Source organism: Helicoverpa zea, chromosome 3 (genome assembly GCF_022581195.2).
Source record: "Helicoverpa zea isolate HzStark_Cry1AcR chromosome 3, ilHelZeax1.1, whole genome shotgun sequence".
Classification (NCBI taxonomy): domain Eukaryota; kingdom Metazoa; phylum Arthropoda; class Insecta; order Lepidoptera; family Noctuidae; genus Helicoverpa; species Helicoverpa zea.
In genome coordinates, this window is record NC_061454.1 from 5768497 (window position 1) to 5788505 (window position 20009).

General features: G+C 39.0%; 1 protein-coding gene across 11 annotated transcripts in view; it reads right to left on the reverse strand.

The window, feature by feature from the left end:
• The window catches only part of LOC124645625 (protein muscleblind), a 228486-nt gene that overhangs the window by 73239 nt on the left and 135238 nt on the right, over window positions 1-20009 (reverse strand). For all 11 annotated transcript variants that reach the window (XM_047185438.1, XM_047185436.1, XM_047185433.1 and 8 more), the window contains one exon: window positions 8977-9022. The gene's annotated coding sequence lies outside the window, so the exon portion shown is untranslated. The remainder of the gene's footprint in view (window positions 1-8976; window positions 9023-20009) is intronic.

Here is a 20009-nt window from a genome sequence, read left to right on the forward strand (position 1 = left end):
CGGTCGGCTGCAGGACCGTTACAGATGAGCCACCGGCGACTTCGCCGTCGCCTGTGAATATGCATGAGGCAAGACTTGACCTCGGGTTATTAGACCGCGCTCTCGGAGCGTGGGACCGCTCAGGTACAACAATCGACATCTGACATTTGTGTGACATTCGATTCATTTCCCGAAGTTCACGTCAAATATATCTTAAGTTGTATATTGCTAAATAATAGTAATAAGTTTTTATAGAAGGAGAAACCTGAATTTACAGTTAATAGTACGAATACTATAATAGGTCACATCAGATTTATTGGATTCTATTGAGACAGTTTATAGATTTATTTTGTAATTACAAGTTGGAATGAAAACAGGAAAGACCCGAAATAAGATAAATGTAGTTTTGCAAAAATAATTTTCTCGGTAGTGATTTGACAGCTGTAGTAAATAAATATCCACAGGTCATTCCGGGAAAGGCGAAGTGCAAATCAAATGTAAGATGGCTAGTCAGAGCGTGAACGGGACGTGGCCATCAATCAGGCGAGAGGCCGCGGGTCAGGCCCCCGCACCCCGACCACCTGTCGCGCCCGCCAGCTCACACCAATTGCTAATCAGTCACTAAGTTACGCCAAATCTCAGCCTGACAGGGGGACCTCGCAAAAGCCACCGTACGAGTATTTTGACGAACAAGGGTATTTATTATTAGCCACCGCGACAACGCGTTTTGTCACCGACAGGATCCATTCTATTAACCCCTCCAGAAGTGTTGCAATATTTTTTATATATTCGTTTATATTTTGTACTTCATTAGATACACTGGGTATTCAATTTTACAACCAACTAGTTACAACAAATACATTTTTAATTGGCCAGTTAAAGCCGTTTTTGGCCTTCTTCCTATCCACAAAGAGTTTCCTGATAATAACTACGTAATAAAAGTAATCTCATGGACCTTTCACCCGTTGAACAAAAGAATTATTGCTCATCGAAAGAGCGGGAATTCTCGCGTAAAATAGCAGACATTTTTGAAATAGCGGTAGCTTGTCATTTGAAGCGTCGGTATCGGAGTCCGGCGAGCGGCGAGCCGCGGCGATCGCTGTAAATTTCATCGCAATAGTGAATGTACACGCGAGACTAAAAATAAACATGGCGGCCACAACGGGCGTAGTCAGGCGATACTGAGATAACTGCTCCAGCGTGTATCACCTACAACAGATCCGGCGCCACTGGTTTGTGCAAACACACCTCACACAACATTTATTGTTTAATTAGTTGAGTTAAATTTTGTAAACTTGTGCCTTTTGACAATGTTGGTGGCTGCACGTTAGTTTAAAGCGTCGTTGCAATAATAGTCGTAACGATGCATGAAAAAAAAAAAGCGAGAATAACATAAGAAATACTAGAAATAAATACCGAGCCAGATTTATGTCTAAAGAACAGAGTTGTAATAGCTTTAAAAGTTTTTTTACTGAAATAATTTATCTGAAGGCAGAGCGACTCGAAATCAGGCACGCAGAAAAAACAAATCTGAACCTTGGATAACTTTTCAATCTCTTTCATACGCTTCCAATGTGTGTTTGCAGACTTTTTGAAGGATAGATAAGAACTTAGCTTTTGTAGCAATATATTAATGATTAATAACAAGAAGGCATTATGTGCAGGGGAAAGGTAGAAAAATATAGAGTTTGAAGAAAATAGTTTAATCTACTGTACACAAATCAGCAACGGAGTGACAAGCAGAAACAAACTCAATTGAAGACAGGAATGGAGCTACACCGTCCGTAGGATTCATCTCGACCAGATCACGCTCGTGAAACAAAAGAAGCGCGCAGTGAGCCGACACAGGCCCAACGAGCAAAAAAAAACTTGCGTTCAAATGGAGCTTTTCATACTTAACCAAGTCTGTGCACTTATATAGCGCTCCAAAATGACGCAAGCGTCTTAAAATATTCTTAGTGTATATTCGATATGTACAGATGTTTAAATAATTCCAGGCAAAGTGAATACCTTTCGCAACGAACCACCGCCAGTTCAAAATGTGCATGTGACAACTCCACGCAGCATTAAGAAGACATTAGGGGTGGGGTTAGAGCGACGGCAGAGGGCGCATTATTTAACTATTTATCACGTATCCTAAAGTAAAAGAATTTTCTGTAACCGCTGCTAGTTTGTTTATGCCAATAGTTTCTACAATATACACTTTGCTATTAATTTACACTTACTATATAGTTACATACACGTACTATGTTTAGTTCAGTAAATGTACCGAATAGGCAAATAGAATGTTTGTGATATACATTAGAAAGCAAACATTATAGCTGTCACTTTCGCTTGTCGGGGCACAGTGACTCGCTTGAAATCACCGCATGAACCTTTCATCGCGCGTCACTACGAGCTTTCAAAAAGCTTTCAGTGGTCGATCGAGCTCACTATGATTACGAGTGCTGCCAATATACGTTCTGCTATTGGAATTATGGCAAATATGAATAAATGTGGAATGTTATAAACGGTTGTTGTATAAGTTGACACAACGTCTACCACGTTAACCTCTCAATTTGTATGGGTAACAATGGCGCGCCACAAAGTGCGGTTGCCAAGCGCCCGCAGCGGAAAATTTGGCGGAAACCGATCGACATCGCGGCTCAAAACTATGCATTTTAAGTCAAATCAATCGATACGCGGTCGGACGCACACGTGTGTTAGTTGTTTATGTGCCACAAAAACCACAAAGTTTTGCGAGACTGCCAAATGTGGAAGTACATACTTCGCATGAAGTGGCTTTTAGGGCTTCCCATGAGAGGAGTTAGCTTACGTTAGTGGACGAATGGGGCACAACTCACGCGGCGTCATTATCGTTACAGTTCAGTGGTCGGCGCCAATTTGAGCGGGTGTGTAACGAGCACTGCGCCCACACCGGTCCCAGAACTTGCTTAATTGAGCTCTCCACTCACTCAATTTCTTTATATGAAACTTCAAATATTAATCAGATATTTTACCACTCCCGAAATTGGGTATTGACGTCAATACTTATTTGCATTATGGTTTATGATTTAATGCGCATGTTAAGAATAAATAAGTTTTACCTTTCATCAGTGGATCGAAAATTAGGCAGCCTAAAAAGAAGTAAAGATACATCTTTTATTCGTGTTTAAGCTCAGCTTATGGTAAATTTGCATTGAACAACAAAATGACGGAGTGTAACGTATATAGAACTAGCATCGAGGTTGATGGAGGTAGATGGCCCGTGGTGGAGCCGGGTACCGGAGCGTGCCTGCTCCCGCAACCATAAATATTTTACGGTGCACTCCTTTATGGTATTGTGATTAGATTGTCGCGCTGCTTGTGCCACCCGAATCTATGGTATATCGAATTTGGAATAAAGTGAACGCGTGTCTCGAGTATTTCGCGTATGTAATGGAATTTTGCCAAGACCTACATGTTGTTGCGGGATCCACGAGGTGCTTTGTTGTTTCATTAAATTATAACAGGTGTGATTTTTCGCCGGGGCTGCGGGTTGTTCGAAAGAGATACCGCGGCCCTGGTACATAAAAGGCCTATGACGGAACACGACGGTTTTTAGTCAGTAAGAGTCTGACACTCCCTCACCGCTGCTAACCCACAGCGGGACACAAATGAACCCTTTGATGATTTTTGACCTCGGAAAAAAAAGGTGTGATTTTTAGTACCTGGGAAGAATAATAAGGATAGAAAGTCTGTGATGATATAACTGATACCTAGTTTCTTAAAACACTGTTTTTCAAAATTAATGGATAATACGTTCATAAAATGTTAAAGTGCTTGTATTACGAGTTTCTACTTCTAATAAGGATCTAGTAAGGTTTTTGCCACTAGAAACTACAGATTAAACAAGCACATGATGTTTTCGCAAGCACCATCTATAAATATTATGACAAGGCGCGGGTAAGTGTTATATATTTCGTTCCAATATCGGAATAATAAATATGAAATGGCGCAAGGTGGCTGAGATAGTGTTCGATGTAGGCAAACCGGGGCGCAGGAGAACATGATGTCTACACGGTGTCGGAGAAGGGGAAGTGGTAAGGTCGCGTTACGCCGTTTGAAAGTGAGATGCGAGGCGCCAGGAGAGCAACAAATTAAGTCCCCGCGGGGAGCGGCTGCCCACGCCCGCGTTGAGAGCCCGCCCGCGATAACGTCTCGCCGAAGGGAAAACTTGAATATTTCCAACGAATTACGTAACCAAATTCGCTGAATAAAAGTTCGCGTACGTGCCCCGACAACCGGCAAAGTATTATTGAAGTTCTCTTTACATTCTAATTAGGAGTTTAGAAGCGTTTAATCGTTGAATATGTCGCCTTCGAGAATCCAATTCACGTGAAAAGTTTATATTGAATACAGTAATTGTACAAGTATCTGGCATCAATTTTGTTTGTAAGCGACTTCAGGCTCAGTAATGTTATAAATATGTTAGCACTTTCCCAAGTTTCACAAATATTACTCATAAGCACGTCAACGCTACGTTTTAATGGACTGATGTTTTTATTTCTGTGCATTTCAGTTTTAAACATCCCTTTTTGGCTTTTCAGGCATGTGAGATATTTTACATAAGTTGGACAAAGTTAATTATACTCATTTTACCGGCTTATGAATTAGAAGTGAAACTCTACGGGCTACGAAAATATGGCAACGGAGTTACAAAATAAAGACCAACCATAATATGTAACAAAAAAAGAGCATCGTCCCAGTGATGATACAGAGAAGGATTGCACGATAATCACACTTGAGCAATGCATACATACCAACTTAAAAAAGTTGCATAGTTGGTACTTGCCTTACCTAGAATCGAGCCCATATACTCATACTTGAGAAGTTGGTTCTTTTCCACCTAGACCACCTCAACTTAATACAACGACCAATAATAATATCATTGACCTTAACAGAATAACGCTAAAAACGCGTTTTACGAAGGTCTTTTTGCTGACTGCACATGATATGTAGGTACCTATATTTATTACTCCTAATGTCAAAGTACAGAACATATGATGAAAAAATTTTATTTTATTGGCCAATGTTCCCTTATTTTATATTACGTTATTCGAAAAAGTTATAGTCGTTTCACGAGAGAAATAAAACTCTTACCGCAACATAAACTTTATCACATAAAGTCATAAATATTTTGTACCAATATCACTTCCCCCATTGAGGTGTGGCATTGGCTTTGCTTCTAAATGTGAACTTTAAAAGTTTATTGGACAAACTTTTTATTTTTATTCAGTCGCTCATTTAGTGCAGCAGAATGACCTGTTTGATCGTTATTTAAAACGAAGGCACATTTTCTATATCTAAGTATAAGTGCATGAAATAGGAAAACGTTATTTTAAAATCCACTGCGAATGTCTGCATTTGAAACGACACTGGATTAACGAGCTGATTAAACAAGCGAGAAATAATAGACGCACGATACAGTTAATGACGGCACCATAAAAAAGAAGGAAGAAATCTGCCAATAGCAAAGCTTAAGCGAGGGTATAAAATTAAATGGGTAGAAGGCGTTTTTACAAGTTTATCGAGCGTTCCACATCGGGCAGACGTCTAATGGGCTCGCAGGCGCCGCGCACGCTGCCTGTCTGTCTCGGCGGCCAGTGACGTACCCGCCCGCCAGACCGTATGAAACCGACATTTAGACCTTACCAATTTCCGATCGATAGCCAACTACGAAAACGTTTCACTTATGACATGTCACGCCATGTTACACTCAGGATGGTGGAGCGATAATAGATTAAAGAGTTCCTTATGAACAAGTGACTGTAGCGAGAACAAAAAGGTCGGAATGGGGGCTACTTACACAGAACGGCGCGGTTCGCTGCCCCCTCGCTCCGCTTTTAATGCGGATTTATCGACTCAAATTAATCGTGTAAGTAGAGAGCCGGTCGAGGAAAGTTGCGTGAAACGCGATAAAGGACCTCTATTCGTTCGAAAAGCCGTTCATTGCGATTTAACTAAATTGACCTTCCCTTCTATAAACCTGGTAGATAGCAATGTATCACATACACAGTCAATAAACTAAGAAATTCTAATTCGGATATTGCATGAACCTAACATATTCTTTTTTCAAGAAGCAGCGCTATTCATATCCTAGGCCTGATGGTTGTTAAAGTTCATACATCTTTACAAAGAGAATCAGCAAACACTTTGTGAGATAAAGTTCAACAGATTTACCAATTACCCATTCATTTCAGGAAAGGCCTATCTCGCAGTGGATTGAACAAGATAGGGACTTGTTAATTTACAGACTTATGAAATAGATGAATCCTTGGTATGGTCCTTTAACCTACCTAAACGACCTTTGAGAAAAAAGAAACTAAATAAACGAACTAAATTTTTTACCAATTTTCAGTAAACTATATGATAGAAGTATTTTTTGTAAACAGTGAGTAGCGTGGCGATGCGGTTTCGGGTGCCATGTCGAACGCGACTGGGTCTCCGGAACGACACGTCAGCCCACAATCTCATTTGTGCTTCCCACTACAACGAGCGACACGTAGGAAATGAGATGCGATTAGCTTACCCAGCCGGCGAACATTTGCTCTGTACATCGGCACAACATTCACATAAATTTAAAATAGCTGTGACAACAAACCAGTAAGGAAATATTGCCTGTTTATCAGCTCAGGTACACCCTACTTTACATTTAACGTGTTCCAAGCGGGATTTAAACTTTATAAGGCACACAATCGCCCTAATCGAGCCGTTTCACTTACACATTCAACTGCAGTAAGTTACCATTGTGCGCTCTCTTGACTTTTGATAAATGATCCGATTAAAATGAGATTGCTGATAGTCTCTTTTATAGTTTTAGTACGTTCCTATATACCTGATCTTGAGAAATGGAAGGCAGCTGACTGAGGAATACTACTTCGAAAGATTTAACGAATTAATATGACTGAAATTCCCGCAGGTATTTGCAAAAGATTGGCAAAAGGTGGGCTTAAAAGTTTAAAAGCGTTAAGAATTGAATCCTTTGACAGAGGTAAACAGTGCAGTAAGTTACAATCATCAGATCCGTCGAAGTAATTCGCAAGAGATATTTGAAGCGAAATGGTTTCCAGCAACTTTTGGAATAGAAAATTCTCAAGGAATAGCTGTGTGTTCTTCGACGGGGAGTGGGAGTGATTCCGAGCCGCTTACACTGGCACCCGCTCCGGGACTGCATAATACATTGCGGAGAATGCACCGCAGTTTGATCCCTTTCTAGACAAGGTAAGTACGACTGTACCCCGAGTGGAAAGTTCTCTTGATGTTACCTCCACTTTTCTACCAAGTAAGGACATGAGCTAGTAAGGGGCTTTACGGTTTCAACGTAAATTGACAAAGTTTTGAGTATGACATCTCTTTGTCTTCTTACAAAGGAATATCGACCATGTTCAATTATTTATGACTAATTGTTCTTACAACTTTGGAAGTGCAAAGTTCGAGCGAAGGTATTAAAGGGATACGTACAAACTTGTGTGGGAATAATGAAGGCATTTAAGGTACAAAGCCGAGACATTATCAATAAGGCACTTTCTGAAGCTGCTAATAAAATATGAAATACTGTGTTGTAAGTACACGTATGGGAAACTTCGAAGCATCCAAACAATCTTTACTTTTGGTCGTTAAAAAGGAATGTTAAAGAATTTAGTTCCTCGCCACGTCCACCCTGGGCTCTATAGATCGTAAAAGTTTGGTGTGTGGTTAATAAATATTCTGTTTCTACCCAAATATACTTCTAAAGCAACTATTACAGTTACTATCTTATGTAATCGTTGCATCTATGTAAGAGTTGTAAACATTTTTATGTTTTCAATCAAAATAAATAAATATCTATTAAGTAGGTACCCACTGAATTTCATTTTAAATTGAACAATAGGAATGTCAAGAACTTAGAATTATAGCTGTCAAGCAATTAACAATAATAAATTACAAAGTTCCTTTGGAGTACCTATTTAATTAATGTGAGATAAAATATTAGGATGACACACAATTACTTGAAATTTGTGAGATGAATAAGACGTATATTTGCTTACATATTTACAAAGTCTTGGCAAAATGTGCTTTACCTACTGCTAGAATAGTTTTTTAGGCAGTAGTCCTGGAGGTTTCATAAAGTAGCATTTCGGCATTTATTAATGTAGATCGGTCTAGTACAGTCGGACAATGGCTCGCATGTTTCTCCCAAATTGTGGACCGTTGTAGTGGATTTGGCCTTCGTTGAAAGTATAAAAACCTTGTGTAAACGACGGCCCACATAAGTTATTCAGACGGTACTAATAAACAAAACATCTTAAACAAGTCTGTCATGCATACCTGAATACAACGTTTGTGAATTGAACTAATAGTTGACAAGCTCGTTAAATGTAACGACACGCGTCGCAGTCCAGCTATCAAGTCTACAATAGACAGCGTTTTTAAGCGACATCGTGCAAGGTCAACCAGTCTTTCCTCATTTGCCAAACACACTTTGTTAGGCACCAGGCTTAGATGTTTTTTGAATCGCCATCTGATTACCTTGGTAAAGTTTATTTATTGATTCAAGTTCCGTTGACATTTTGACGGCATATTACAAGTGTCTACAGCCTATATCGAGTATCAACTTTATTTGAAACCAGGATATTAAGTATAAAGTAACGATACAGAACTAATTAGGAAAAACTGTACCCAGAAGATAGGTGATCGTCAAATGAAACTATCATTTAAAAAACTCCTTGAAAATATTGAGAAAACTTGAACCATTTTGCTGAGCAAAAGTTACGAAAGATAAGCGAGTAAGATCTTGGTATTTTGCCAAGAGAGTAATCATGAAAAATATGACAGAGAAACAGTACGATATTAAAATACGAAATAAATTTTTAGCTAGACAAAATATTACAAAAGGATAGCGCAGTAGTGATGATTTATTACGAGCAAGGTATGGGATTGATTTGTCATTGCGGTACCTACAGTATTAGTATTTGCTACATATTTTATTTCACTTACTTTGAAGAGAGCTCCTTTACAATGATATATGACTCCGGGCAAATATCTGAAACAATAAAATCTTATATTAGACAGTGAAGTAAAATAGTCATGCGAAATGTGCCCATGGACTTATTCGGTACACTACATCGACCATCTTTAAAAAATTTCGTATTTATGCTAAGCTTTGCAGTCAATAAAGCATATTTGCTTTGTGCTTATGTGTGCTATTGGATACCTATTAAAGTTCATTCTTATACGTAATATACATCCAGAACAAGACTAAAGGCTTTAAGTTTCAACAACCGGATGATATAAATCGCTAAAGTAATATCATTCTTAGAACAAATTGGCGGTTGAATATAAAACTAAACCAATTACAAGTTTTCCAATATGCCCGGCAAATTATACCAATGTTAAACTCGCAATAGCCGCTTCACACGGCTTCTTGCAGACTTCTCCTCAAATTGAAGTTTGGAGTGTTCGCGACGCACTCGGCCTGATTTATACACACACAGACAAACACAAAGAAGATACATTCCTATATATATGTGTAGAGAAAAGCATTTTAAGTCAACTGTTTTGCGGTGCGTGACTTTAAACTCGTACTTTATTTTCTTTCGACCGTCTGGGTGTTTTAATTCCGTTCTTGTTAGTGATACGATGTATGCTTTAATGGCTTGTATGTACGTTTATAGTGTGACTCTGTTTTTAAGACTGAGTAAGTTGCTTTTATTTAGTTGCTAAACTTAAGTGGTGCAATACAAATATCCCTGAGTTTTTATGTTATGTTACCAAATCCCAAGTCAAGATTTAAAACAATAAATCTGTACCGGGCCGCTGCAGTTTTGTGTGCTTTGCAATCACGGCGCTATTCTAGTTACATAATTCCCTTTTGCGGTGCACAACGAAAAGCTGCGCTTAAAAACTCCATTACTGGGCGGCATTCGTTTCGCCATGACACAATACGCGTTAACCGACAAAATGAGAGCGTCGTAGCTAGTTACGGAAATAAAAGCTGTTATTATGAATCGCAGCGATGGTGCGCGGTCGGCGGCGGCGCGGGCGCGGGCGCGGGCGGGGCCAGGTAAACACTGTTATTTGCATTACACGCCCCGGTCCTTGGCTAGGATTTGTGACATCCGCCGGTAAGCTCAGCGAGCGCTCTCCCGCGGCAACTCTAATTATTGTTGAATTCATTACCTACAGAAACGGCGACATGTACAAGATTGGATTTTGTGCAAATATCTTTACAGGGTACATTACCTTTCCTCAGTATGCGATTGCTATCTTATTGCTGAGTGTAATAGTTGGTTAGCGAAGCGGACTGTACGCGCGGCGGTGAGATACTCTACCGTAAGAGGAAAACTTGTGCATTCACATTTGTTTCCTAATTAACGCCATAAAACGGGTGGCTGACTTTTATTCAAATACTTAAAGATTCACTAGATTAAAATAAATAAATAAAAAACAACCAAACGGGTGTTATAGTTCGGCCATTCAGAGAATGCGTTCCTGACACGTCGCGATTGAACTGACGACGTAATAACATTCATTGATTATTGATATAATAATGTTGTTTTAATGCTCCTCAATTGTTAAAACGGTAAACAACCAGCAAAAATATTTTTATCGTAACTGCAACGCCATTGCAAAGTTACGTCGTCAGTTCAATCGCGACGTGTCAGGAACGCATTCTCTGAATGGCCGAACTATAATGAGTAAAAGCCTGTGAATGTGACTAATAAGAGCCAGTGAGGCCCAGGAGAGTTAAAGCAAGCTTGTTGAGCGCGGGGGCGGGCGCAAGTTTGCAAGTTTCACGCTTGCGGCGGTTACGTGTAGCGCGTCTTTTTACAGAACGTCTGAAATGACGAGCTGGCGGAATTCAAAAGCTTGAGCTAGTTCCGTGCCGGCGCGACAGGTCGGAGACAAAGACCCTACACATCCACAAAAGCGTTGCGAGCAATTGAATTTTCAGGAATATTTTCATATTTTCTTTGTGACAAGGTGTTATCAATATGGTAAAGCGAAACCTTATTTTAAGAATCAACAAGTAAACAGAACATAGTGACAGTGTAGGTATCCTTGCTGTAGAGCATCTGCATAAGTACCTACAGTAGGAGCTTGTTGGTATGTATCTCTTGTGACCTATGGCTCGAGATAGGGGGATCACCTCTGAGCTAGCGTCGCCCAGACAACAATAGAGAAACTTTACACGACACACTGAACATGAGGAATTGGCTTTTGCTACGGTTAGCATTTATGGTTGTAATGATGAAGCAGAGCTTTACGAATTGTTAACCGTTAACAGAAAAGTAAAAGACAACTACGATCATTGAAATATGGCCTTACGACGAAATGTTAATCAAATTGTAAAGTGAATAATTTACTTAGACTAGGAAGCTTTCCGGGTCACTTACGATACAATGATAGAGCAATTCTTTGATTTGAAGTATTAATTAAAGTTATCTATTGTTGCACTAAGTTAAGCCACCTACGGTAGAACTTACTGGTGTTGTTTTTAAGTATAATGAAGCTTAGAGCTTAATTTTAAAACAAACAAGATAAATATTAATGCTTACAAAGTTACGGCTGCAACTTTAGTAGTGTTAATCAAACAAAATTTTCAAGGAACATGTTACGAAATACTTGCTTAATATGCAAGTTAGTTGGTTTATTAGCATAGATGGTCGCAGAGAACTTATACCAACCTATATTTTCAAAAAAAAAAAGAAATTTTAAAACAAGAATTTTATTAGTAAAGTTATATAACGCGCTTTCAAAACTCAATCGAAGTGCGCGGCACGTCGTACGTAAAACTCGACGAAAGTATGACTATGACAAAAGCACGTGCGCACCCGAACCTTCCAAACTTCCCGAAGGACACCGCGACGTTATTTAGGGGCGTTTCTGAAAGGCAAGGTGTGTCGTCTCGAGCCCAAGGGAATTCACTACGCTTTAAAGCTGGTAATTTGATGTGAGTCTTTCGAGATTTTTCCATCTTCCCGGGTCGTTTGGGGAGCGGGCGGATTAGGCCACGCACGGCATGGGCGAGGGCGGCGACGCGCCAGATTAATGTCGCGAGCTTTGCGCCAAATTTAAAATGTCACGTTCCATTTTTCCAGCCAACAGAGCCCGTCAACGGCCCGAGCAGTTAATACTTCCGATTGCACGCATTCCTTACGAAATAATATATGGACACGCGTATGGAATAAACAACATGATTAGATTAGATGCTTCTTGTTTACATACATCACATATAATATACATTTATTTTGTACGAAATAGGTCCTGTTGAATAAAGTTACATATTTCAGCGTTACTTAACAGAATAAGCAATCTTGTTGATGACGACTTGATAAGACTAGAGACTGAAATGCCGTCCTTGAGACAAATAAACAAGAAAAAACTGTCGGAGGTCAATGATTCTTATGTATGTCTGCAGCACACATAGGCACATGTATTATCTAAAGTGTAGTCAACATGGAAACAGGGCGTAGGAAAAAAGGCAAAGTCGTAAAACTGGCGCCCACCAATCGCCAAATAAGGCCGGCGAGGCACCGGCGAGCCGCGCGGCGACGTCCTTGACTCCCGGCCAAATGACATAAGTTGGCCCATGGGCGCGGATTCTTGACTAATCGATAAACAAGACGGAATGGATGAAGAACCCAAACGTTAAATCGCCGCACCCACGCTAAGCTATTAACTTGCCGTCTAATTTGGTCATGATTCCATAAACTGTTTAATGAAACGCAAAAAGCGAAGATAATACCAGCAAGATTAATTTAACTTATGCAGTCCCAAAATCGCAGTTCTTATTGACCTCCTTAAATCACAAGGTACCTACATCTTGAGACCCGTTGAGTTTTTATTTATCATATAAGAAATTCATCTTAATTTTATTTTATAATATCTCTCATCATAATACAGGGGGCCGCACATAAAGTATGAAACTTTTCCAATTTTCATATTCTGCCAGAAGTCAACATTCACAAAGAGCCGTAATTTTAATAATTTCACATTTATAGTATATATATGGAGTGCGTGTCCGTGAAAGCCATAAAATGTGCGTGCGGCTGAAAATTGATGCGTAGGGATATGGTGTAAATTTTGGGCTTATTATAGTAGCCTTGAATTTTGATAGGTCTAATGGGTATAGCTTGATACACTCTTCACACGAGCTTACAGTATGTTATACTTTCTGAAGCATTCATAAAACGCTAACCGTCTTACCACAAAAACTTTTTAACGTCAGTTTAAGACTTGTCTAAAAAAATGTCAAATTATGACGTTGACATATGGTTCATTTTGGAGCCACATTTTTTTTAGACAAGTGTAAAACAGTGGTTAAAGTTTTTGTAGTAAGGCCATAAGAGTTTAAGAACAAAATAAAACAGCTTTTAAAAGAAAGCATTCTTCAAAATCGTCTCCGTTCGAAGAGACAAGGACGATGCAATGTGAGACGCCATGGATAAGTTCGTTACTGTCGTTTTGAGCTTGACTGCCGCAATAGTAAAAATAATAAATTGCTGATGCTCAAGAGTATATTTGTCGAAAAGCTTTTAATGTTCGATTATTTACTTAAGTGTTATGACGGTACCACAATGTTGCCAAAAGACGTAATTGTATAGCAGCCATTTTGTAGCTACACCGATGCCTAATGAAAAATAGCGTGATCCTAAATACACAGTAAATTGCAGCTTTAATGAAATTCCTTAGGTGTTATGTTGCGGCGTAACAAAGTAAGATAACTTGCAACAGGCAAAGCCAATAGCAGGATTAGCATGCAGAGCGGCTGGCCTGGTGTCAAGTTCATTGGCGAGAGCCCACGTAGCCACGTGCTCGCCCCCGTGCACCAAGGTGACTGACTTTACCATACAACATTCATGACGACATGTATGGTGAGTAATTACATGTCTATGTAATGCCATGTCGGCCAATGACTTTTATAATCTCTAATCTTGTTAACCTAATAGGAACTCTCTTGTTTTGTCAGCAATCAAATTTTTTCAAGTTTATTGTTTCTAAGAAAATAATTTAATCGTCGGTTTAGTGTTTGTTATTACTATTATTTATTAACAAACTATTTTATGCTTTAAACAGAAAAGGAAACTGAGCTTTACAGTCACAAAAACCAGTAGAGAGACGAGTTAAGGAACATTATTTATCATTATGACCTGTGTATATATTTGTATATATTATATTGTATATATTTTATATAATTATAAAAGGTATATATTTAATTTATTAAGATATTATACATATATATTATTGTTATTAGTATAACGTTGCACATTCGCCCTACCCCATCAAATCACTCTTTCACTCTAAGGTTGGCTGTAAGAGAACCCAACACTGGGTTAAGCTCGCCGTTGTACATAATGTCTCCGTTTTCAGTGTGTCAAATGTATTTATGTGTGCAATAAAGAATAATAATAATAATAATAGCCCCGCAGGGCATCTGAGGCGGATGACGGGGAGTAGCGACCCCGCGGGGCTATATATCCGAGTGCTCCAGGGAGAGTATACTGTCCCCCACCTCCGGCTTGCCGGAGTGAAGCATGACGGGGGATAGGTCTCCCGCCTCTTGGCTTGCCTTCATCGGCCGGTCAGAGTGGAGTCGCTAGAGCAAGGTTAGTCCTGCTCGGAGGGTAGGTGCCTCGTGGTAAGTGGCGAGTGGGCCGGTGATGCTGGACCCACAGGGAGCGCGTGATCTGCGTTTAAAGTCCGCCGAGGTATCCTCACCCTTCTCAGCCGCTCATGTCCCTGTTGCCCTCTTGTTGCTTTTCAGTGACTGATTCCCGGGGGCCCAGTAAGTGAGTTGGCGAGTCTCCACCTGCCATTTTAACATGTATTTAATACATTGTCATCGGCAGGTGCCATAGTTCCCGTAGTTTCCCCATTCCTAGTCCATTAGCATCCCATCACAATAGCCTAAGTAGTTTTTATCCATAGTTAGCAATAGTTTAGCACAGAACCGGGGATTGTTCTTGGGTACATTTCTATAGTGTATACAGGGATAATCGTCGGTTTTGTGTTACCATTTCATTAAAGTTGTCTCAAAAGGGCTTCAGCGTGTTGGCTTCGGCCCCACGTTCGCCTTCCAAAAATCCGGGACTCTGTAGTCCCGTAGTCGGTTAGAGACATACAAAAATAATAATAATAGAACAGTAGTATTCAGTTTGCTTGCTCAAATATAAAGTTAAATTGTTTTAACAGTTTTATAGCCGTAATTTTAGAATACGCTTTCAATAGATGAACATTTTCAGAAATTCACAAAAGCGCGATTCAAATTAGTGAGGTGATGATGCAAGCTAGGAGCTGTTTTAGAGCTTTCCCCAGCACCAAATCAATGATTCATCGATCAATAATTGAACAAAGCGCATTAGTGAGGCGATCGCTGAACGTCCACTTCGCCGGTGAGTAAACACTGCGCGGTGAACACGAAGGCGTAATCCGTAGGGCGGCACTTAGCGCGCGCCACAAGCTCCGCACTCTAATTGCACACCAACTAATCTGTTTGCGTTTCTAACGCATCGAATTACCTATTCCGCACTAGATTTTGACAGTCAATTTCGAAAGTACTCAATTAGACGCTTTAAGACTAAAGTAACACTTCGCTTCATAAAAATAATAACACCAGACGTGCGTGTCGTTACCTGACAGAATTTACGCGTATAAATTGCAAATGAAATGAAGTTCAGAATTACCATTATCATTCGATGCGCTTGATAACGATTCAAGCGCATTGCGCCCGCGCATCTGCAATCTTCACGGCTCGGACATTGCACCTATGACATCATCGATATATGCACTAAAAATATGGATCTGGATTGATTTTTTATGAACAAAGTTGGATAGATGTACGGGTTACGTGGTTTTTTTTTTCATTTGTTTTATAAGTTTTGAATTTATTTAAATCAAGATTACATCATAAGAACAAACCAGATTAACTTTCAGATAACAACAAACAAAAGTCTTTATTTAAAACGTTTCAATTAACATTGCAAGAAATCTGAAGCTATTATGTAAATACCATCCCATCGATGCTGAAAATGTAACGGACGATGTTAATCTACCAAAGTCTAATGGAGCGAATAAATATACAAATCATAATACACTGAAGTCTGAAGGAGAAAACCCCAATAACCCGGAATTATCATTGACGACATATACAGTACAATTTCTTCAATACAAGGAAAAAGTAAGGGGTACTTGTAAAAGTACAATACGTGCCCTACTTGGCTGAAGGTTCGACGAGTGTTCATATTGTTGATTTCTTCGTGTCGAGTTGAAGGGTTCGTTTCTTGAAAGGTACACTTTCGATTTCACATATAGCCAATATTTAATTTAGAATGACACCAAAAGTTTCAGCTAACTCTGAACAGTATAATTGATTACGAATAAACGATTGTACAAAGTACAGATCTTTAATTTTGTACGAACAAGCTGTGCATAAGACTTATTCTTAAATGAGCATCGCATTTGAAGTAGCTAAATATTGAACAAGCGCTTTAAAGCAAAATACTAACAACAGTTCGTTAAAATAATGTAAATATTGCCGTAAGACTGTCTCGGGAAACAAGAGGCTAGTATAACTAGTGTTGATTCACAAACGATTGAATTCGTAGTGCTTCATACTGCCTCGACGACGGCAGCGTCTTACTCACCAATCTTTTGTTGAATCACACATAAAATAATGGCACATTTATCTAAAATTGCATTTAAAGAGAACAAAGAAATGTTATTTCAAAAGTTAGAATGGTGGTCTGTAGTGACATTTAGGAAATATATTTTTGAATGCCTACCTTTTATGGATGCCGGTGACCAATAAGCATACTTAGTACCACAAAATAGTAGGTAGATGCTTAAAAACTTGACATTATAGAAGACAATTTTGTAGTGTGATTGTGATACAGCCAAATGTTTCTCGACGTTAGAATATTGAGTTCAAGGCGGATATTCCTATTTGATGGAGATACATGGGCAATTGTTATGCCATGGCATGAATCCCGTCTGCAAATTTTAAAATGGCATTGTGTGTAATGTCGCGTATCGCCTGACAATGTATCTGTAAATATTTATCGATTGAATTATTCCTCAAGTTGCTAAGCTCCCGCACTTAGTACTGATTCTGAACGCGACGACGAAATTACACGCTGAGTAATCGGGTGAGTCTGCTGTTCGTCTCGCTTGATGATTTCGTTTTATGGGAGCTATTTTTTGTTCATGTTCGAGTGACTGATTTTCTATTTAAGTACCCAAGTAATTTGTATTTGTTTCAATGCATGTACACACGGACAATATTTTAAACACCACATGAGCAACGCTCCATTTAACTTGTTGTATTGTGCTACAGAGTTCAATTCGTTGTAAGAAGAAAAGATCATGTTCATACACACCTACAAAGATCCTGAAATAATACTAGGAAAATATTTGAACTGACGAGTTGCATCGCGCATCTCTTGGCCTTCGCCTCACTTATAGCCAAAAGTGTGACTCACGAGGATTATTGCAACATAGTCCGATGTACTGCTATAGACGTCCAGTAGCTTTGCTCGGAAACGTCTTTAAATACAATAATCACATAATTTTAGACTGATGTTTTGATCATGACTTATGTATTTGGAAAGAAGGAATTTATAATGAACGAATGCAATTGCCAAGAATACGTTAAACTTTCTCTTGACATTATAATACATAAGCAAGCGTTTTGAACGGGGAATGACTTTTACATTAGATAAATTAGAGGCAGCTAACAATGGCGACCGCTAACTAGAAAGTGAATCGAGCTGGTGCCGAGAATGGTCTTTCCGATCGTATCGATCTTGGGTACGTTACCCCGTTCATTATTCTCTCAATCACAATAAGACCATTTTACTTTAAGTCAAGATGTTAATATCTCACTTTATAAAAGTGTGGATCTACCACGCTAATAATATTTAAATGAAATGATTAGGGAAAAAATAATGAATTCAAAAGGTGGATCAGATATAAATCTGATCCAACCTTTTACATTTCCCAAAATAAAAGAGGTCAACGTTCACATTCCAGATACTGTCTTTTAATTCAAAGACTTCTTCTTTTATGGCTTTTGCCGCAACATGCAATAAATTAGCCCTTTACGGAAAAATGGACATCTGCTCCTCTGGAAAAAATCCCTCCTTGGAAGTAAAAGGACAAAATTTACGATCCGTGTAACCGTGGGTAGACGGACCTCGCCCACGAGCCGCATGCAAATGGCTCCATTGGAGCGGAGTAGCGTGGTGCTGCTACCACCAAGGAAGATTAAAATCGAAACACCTTGCGACCCCTGGCATGACCACTCAACGCTGAATCCCGTGGCAATCCAATCCTTTCGCGAACCTATATAATTTTGCCCGAGTAATCTATGCGCTCCACAAAAGCGTACATCCTCATCATCTCTTAAATCCAATATGGTATGTAATGTAATTTAGCTTTACACTTGCCCTTGGATATCATAACAAACCAAAACTACACGAATGCTCTTAACACCCGATTAAGTCATGGAAATAGAAATGTGCATGCATTAAATCTGTTAGTTATTAATACACGGGCGAAGCTTAGTGAATTTGAAATGTTCTAATTTAAATCTAAAACGGCGTTTCTGATTCAACGCGACGAATGATGTCCAAAAATAGAATTATCCACTACACCCCACATTAGTGTACCTGTCTCGGTATATCGGAGTTAGATGCGCATTATTTGCTACCAATTATATATCCAACGGAATTCAACATAAACTCAAATATTATGTTTTATAATTCATATGACATATGCAGATAGGTACTAAATTAACTTCTCGTTGAATAATAAAATGAAGCAAATCAATAGCAGGAAAATAAATGTTTCGTCGGTTTTTTTCCTATTGAGTTAGACATAACAATTTATAAAACTGAAATAACCTAAGTAATAATGTCCTATGTTTGATATTGCTGTACTAAATATAATAATATAATAATAGGTACGTATATCAAGGAATTGCATGAAAGTAATAAAAGCTGTTGTAGTCCCGCCCACGCAGCAGACTTTAGGCGCCACTACATGACATAGTTCCTCGTTATACGTAGTCATACAACTTGGATGGCTGTTGCGGATATACTCATCTTAATGTAAATTAGTATTATTCACAGGAAACGCGTTGCCATGCATGCTTCATGAAATTGCTCTAGGTAGGTTCTAAATTACTACATGCGTTGCATATGTAATCTTTACCATCTTATTACAATCGATATTGCTGCCTTGACAAGTGTTGTACGACGTTTACTAGACTAGAACCAAGGAATTCAACTTCACCTTGCAATATAAACCGAGCTGAAATATCAAGTTTCTAAACATGAATCTTTTAGTGCAATGCAAAATAATTACGTTGCAACACATCGTTTGCATTATAACGTGTTTACTGCAGCGGGTTGGAAAATGCAAGCCCCTAACAATGTTAAATTTTGAAGGGATAAAAAAGCTTTTGTTGTTTCTGTAATGAAACAAAAAAAAAGTGATTCGTCTGAGAAGATAAGTCATGCTTTAATAAATACGGTTGCCATAAAAACGATGGAATTCATGTAACCTGAATATCGAAACTAGGGCATTTCCCTCTTCAATTTCCTATTAATTTTATCCCCAATGCTATTTCAAAGCGGTGTTTAAAACGATCTGATAAACTCAAAACGAGTAAGCCTCGTGGCTTACTTAACGTCAGATGTAGCAATTGTATACTTGTTTTATATCATAGTGTGTATTAGTTTGAAGTGGAAAGTGGAGCAGCATTGCACTTTCTCTTGCCAGAAAGCCAAGTGCTGCGCATAAGCCGTGCAAATCACATTGTGCTTCTACCAACAGATAACAATGTGTGACCATCTGACTACTCTTTATCCTTTTAAGCTGTCATATTATCTAATCAGCAGAACATGACCGAAATTTGTCATGCAGCTAGCGATGGACTTAACAAACGGTGCTAAAACTAATGAATACGTACATCTCAGACACAGTTAGGTTTGACGGCACAAAATGAAAAACAAAAATAAATGTAGAAC